Genomic DNA, 5,188 nt, shown 5'->3' on the forward strand with positions numbered 1-5,188 from the left:
ACGCGCTGCTAGTTCTTAAGTTTCATTATGTAACTCGTGGTCAGCAGACTCGGGCTCTGCAGGAAAAGACTTTGGATGGGTGGAGTATGCTAGGTTCGTCTAGGCCTCCCAAAGTGGTGGGACTACATTATTATTATTGTTTGAGATGGAGTTTTACTCTGTCTCCCAGGCTGGAGTGCAGTGGCACCATCTTGGCTCACTGCAACCTCTGCCTCTCAGTTTCAAGCGATTCTCCTGCCTCGGCCTCCCGAGTAGCGGGGATTACAGGCGCACACCACCACGCCCAGCTAATTTTTGTATTTTTGGTAGAGATGGGGTTTCGCTATTTTGGTCAGGCTGGTCTGGAAATCCGGACCTCAAGTGATTCGCCCACCTGACCCTCCCAAAGTGCTGGGATTACAGGCGTGAGCCACCGCGCCCCGCCGAAATTATAATAAACTATCCTTGAAAAATATGTTGTTGATTTGCGTAATTTAAATCCTAACTTCTGACTGGGCGTGGTGGCTCACGCCTGTAATCCCAGCACTTTGGGAGGCCGAGGCAAGCGGATCACGAGGTCAGGAGATAAGAGACCATCCTGGCTAACACGGTGAAACCCCGTCTCTACTAAAAATACAGAAAATTAGCTGGGCGTGATGGCGGGCGCCTGTAGACCCAGCTACTCCGGTGGCTGAGGCAGGAGAATGGCGTGAACCCGGGAAGTGGAGCTTGCAGTGAGCCGAGATTGCATTACTGCACTGCAGCCTGGGCGACGCAGCAAGACTCCGTCTCAAAAAATAAAAATAAATCCTAACTTTCTTCTTTTACTCAACACGGTTTGAAAAATCTACTCATCCTGCTACATGTACATCTGCTTGGTCACTTGTGGCTGCTGCGTAGTATGAAAACCATAGGCAGTATACTGATGGACATACAGGGTGCCTCTAACAATGCTACCTCAAAATGCTAGAAGCACTGTACCTGGCAAGGCCAATCATGGAGCTGAGCTGAAATTTCACTGAGGTGGATTCCTGGAAGTGGACTTACTGGGTAATAATTTAAAAGTTATACAGGAGGAAAACCCAGGTAATGTTAATATTGCAAAAAAAACCTAGGACCCTAATTTTAAGACCAAGATTTCAATTTACGTAGTACTTCATATAATACAATTTTTATCTTCAAAAACAAGAGACAGAAAGGATATCCAAATCCGGTAATTTTGAGACGCAATCTCAGAAGGAGCTTTAAACTTAGTTTCTTTTTAACAGGATGAGTATTTCTTTGTTATCGATGACCCAAACGTGTTTTCAGCAGTGTCATAATCTTAGGGGTTCCTTCCTCTTAGGTTTTAGAGCTAACCTAGGAAATCTTTTGGTAGAAGTTTGTAACAGATTATTTTACCTGTGCAGAAAAGTAGTGAAGATTTTAGTAATTTCCCTCACATGACTGATCAGTTGAACGACTAAGGAAAAAGAACAGGGTGTTACCATCGTTGCTACAGCGGTGTGTGGGAGACAGACGATATACAGGAATGAGGAACGTTCCTACAGGGCTGTCTGAGAACGGAGACCTTTTTCTCGTGTCTTTCTTTTTTCTTTCCTTTTTTCGTTTGTTTAATTTTTGTCAGCTGATTCACAGACCAATAGATGGAAATCCACTGCTTACTTTCTTGCAAGAGAAAGGGATCTCCAACAGTGCTGCGGAGACAGACGATATACAGGAATGAGGAACGTTCCTACAGGGCTGTCTGAGAACGGAGACCTTTTTCTCGTGTCTTTCTTTTTTCTTTCCTTTTTTCGTTTGTTTAATTTTTGTCAGCTGATTCACAGACCAATAGATGGAAATCCACTGCTTACTTTCTTGCAAGAGAAAGGGATCTCCAACAGTGCTGCGGGACTGCGTCCAAATGGTACTGAAAATATCCCAGGATTCTGTGAGTCAGGGGTTTTCGTTTGTCGATTGGTTTGGTGTAAGAGAGATGCCTCTCTCTTTGCGAGACCCTGTTTGGCGAATATCTGTTGGGGCGGGAAATCTTGGAGATAGAAACGACTGAACTATTGTGGCATTCCTTGGCGAAACTCGGTACAAATCTGGTAGGGAAAAACAAAATGTCCTACTCTGTCATAAGTGGGATTTGAACCCACGCCTACCATACGGAGACCAGAAGACCCGAACACAAGCAGTAGCAAGCTTGAGTCTGGCGCCTTAAACCACTCGGCCATCCTGACACTATGACGCAGGAGGTGCAAGTACACGTGATGAGTAATGATGACTTACGGCTCGCCTCCCGGCTGAATCCCAGCCGCAAAAGTTATCTCTGGAATTTGCCCGACTAAACAGGAGTTCCGAATTCACTGATTACGGAATGAAAGCGTACAAGAGTACAACTGTTAGTGCGGAACTGAATAATTTTTACAGTACTGGAGACCAAGATGGGAGTGGGGGAACAAGATATGGAGGAGACGTTTCCACGTCGCCTCTCCCCTTCCTCCAGTAACTCCCTGCGCTCGGCCCTGCCCTCTCCCTCTGACCCAGCCCTCCTGCCCCGCATAGACCTCTGCTTACGATCCTGACCCTGTGGGGTCACTTTGCTCTTTGTTGCTTAAGTCCTGATGCAGCAGCTCCAACATGATGCTGCCCCAGGGCCGGTGGAAACTTTTCTGGACAAGAGGAGGTCATAGCAAGAGAGTGGGGCTGTTCTGTACATGGATTTCTAGGCATTCCGCCTTCTCCTCAACCTATCCGAAATGTGATTTCACCACCGGAAGTCATCCTTACATCTTTAATTTCATTACACAGTTGAGTAAACATCACCGTCTTCTGCCCTGTAGGGTCGCATGTGCTCTATAGTGATAAAGTGATAATCCTGTCTCTCCTCTCTCTAGAGCTCTCAGATGCTTTTCTGCAAATGTTACCCACTGTGGGAGGCAACAGCTTTTTCTTTTTTTCTTTTTTCAGACGAAGTCTTTCTCTTGTCCCCCAGTCTGGAGTGCAATGGCCCGATCTCGGCTCACTGCAACCTCTGCCTCCCGGGTTCAAGCGATTCTCCTGACTCAGCCTCCTGAGTAGCTGGGATTGCAGGTGCCCGCCACAACGCCTGGCTAATTTTTTGTGTTTTTACTAGAGACAGGGTTTCACTATGTTGGCCAGGCTGGTCTTGAACTCCTGGTCTCAAGTGATCCTCCCGCCTGGACCTCCCAAAGTGCTGCCATTGCAGGTGTGAGCCACCACACCTCACCCTAGTTTCAGTTATTTGTGCCTGGCTAGAAATGATCTATGTCTCCTCAGCTCCTGTTGCTCCCTTTTCATCCTACAAAGGAGGAGGCAAAAGTACTTGTTCCACAAAGTTTTATTATTAGGTATTTCAAAGGTCAACACAGTATTACAATAGCCTTATCATCAGGCATTAGCTGTAAGGAGAAGTGCTATGAATTTTAGTTGAGCCTTGTTTATCAGGCAGTGGCCACCAAAATATTACAAAATCAGAATCTTCTTTTTGCTTTGTATATAAACTCTTAGTCCTACAGAACCAGTTAGCTATCTACTGATCCAAGATTGTACTAATGTATGTAGATATTGTCAGTGGATACATTCTGTTTTGGGGTAAATAACTATGAGGCATAAAACTGTGTAAAGCACAGCCACTCAAAGCGTGGTCTGCAACCCAGTGCTAATTCATAAATGTTAGTTACCAGTCTGGTCTGTTTCAAGATATGGAGCTTATGCCAGAAGGCAAATCGACTATATCACTAAGCATCTTTACTTCCATTGAATGACTGATTATTGTAGGAATAGTTTCTTAGTGAAGGCAGCAGTGCATTTAATTATACTTTGGTGCAAGTTTATCTTATTGTAGACCAGTAACTGGTGTTCCCTGCACAATTTTGCACACCAATAGTTTTAGAGGGGTATTCCAACACTTGCATGGAGGTCAGCATTTGTTGTTCTTTTTTTTGGATGGAGTCTAGCTCAGCTGCCAGGTTGAAGTACAGTGGCACGATCTTGGCTCACTGCAGACTCCGCCTCCCGGGTTCAAGTAATTCTCCTCCCTCAGCCTCGGGAGTGGCTGGGACTACAGGTGCATGCCACCACACCCAGCTGATTTTTGTATTTTTAGCAGAGACGGGGTTTCACCATGTTGGCCAGGATGGTCTCCATCTCTTGACTTCGTGATCCACCATCCCTGGCCTCCCAAAGTGCTGGGACTACAGGCGTGAGCCACTGCACCCGGCCCAGTATATGTATTTTTAAAAGAGGATTCATTCTATTGGTATAATTAGAAAAATATTTATGAAACATTATTTATATAGTTCATGAAGTCTCCAAGAAAAACAAACTGGGATAACAAAGCCAGAAAATATCACTGCAGCCTTATCAGGTTACTTAGAATGAACCAAGCTATTGCTTAAAGCCAGAAGCTGCATCACATTCTTCCCCAGGCCAGATGCCTCCTCACCCTTTTTTGACAGAAGGTGAGCCTTCTATATACTAGTCTCACTGAGATGCATCTGTTGGGAAGAACCAAGACTTCCTCTGTCATAGCAGTTTATGGCAAACCTATTCATACTCGTCCTTGCAATGGCGGCGCTCCCAATGTGAGAAAACAAAAAATATGTTGAGGTAAATACTATTTTTTATCAGTTACTGAGGCTTCAACTTATCCTATCATTCAAAGTTTATGAAGTATTGGTCGAGTTCCGTGATTTACGCCTGTAATCCCAGCACTTTGGGAGAGACTGAGGCGGGCAGATCACTGACGTCAGCTCGAGACAGCCTGGCCAACATCACGAAATCCTGTCTCTACTAAAAATACAAAAATAAGCTGGGCATGGTGGCGGGCGCCTGTAATCCCAGCTACACTGGAGGCTGAGGCAAGAGAACTGCTTGAATCCGGGAGGCAAAGGTTGCAGTGAGCGGAGATCGCCCAGCCTGGGCAACAGAGAAAGATTCTGTCCAAAAAAAAAAAAAAAAAGTACATAAATTCATCACCCAACAAACTCCTGGGAGGTATCACTATAATTATAACAACAATCAGATAATGCAGATTATTCTGCATTTGCACTTCCAGATCCATTATTTGCCTTTCTTCTCCCTGGAAGGCTGTATCACTTGGCTCCTGGCTCCCGGCTCAGGCTCCCGGATTCAGCCAATGGAAGACAGCAGCAGGAGATAAGAGGGCACAAAGAAAGAGAGGCAGATGCATGTACAG

General features: G+C 45.4%; 1 non-coding gene across 1 annotated transcript; it reads right to left on the minus strand.

The window, feature by feature from the left end:
* Positions 1 to 2,098: 2,098 nt before the first annotated feature.
* TRNAL-CAA lies at positions 2,099 to 2,207 on the minus strand. Its single transcript has 2 exons — positions 2,170 to 2,207; positions 2,099 to 2,145 (listed from the first exon to the last, which is right to left on the minus strand). It is a non-coding gene; the product is annotated as a tRNA-Leu (tRNA).
* Between the last annotated feature and the right edge of the window lie 2,981 nt (positions 2,208 to 5,188).

The sequence above is a fragment of the Papio anubis genome, chromosome 6, assembly GCF_008728515.1.
Source record: "Papio anubis isolate 15944 chromosome 6, Panubis1.0, whole genome shotgun sequence".
In the NCBI taxonomy this organism is placed as follows: domain Eukaryota; kingdom Metazoa; phylum Chordata; class Mammalia; order Primates; family Cercopithecidae; genus Papio; species Papio anubis.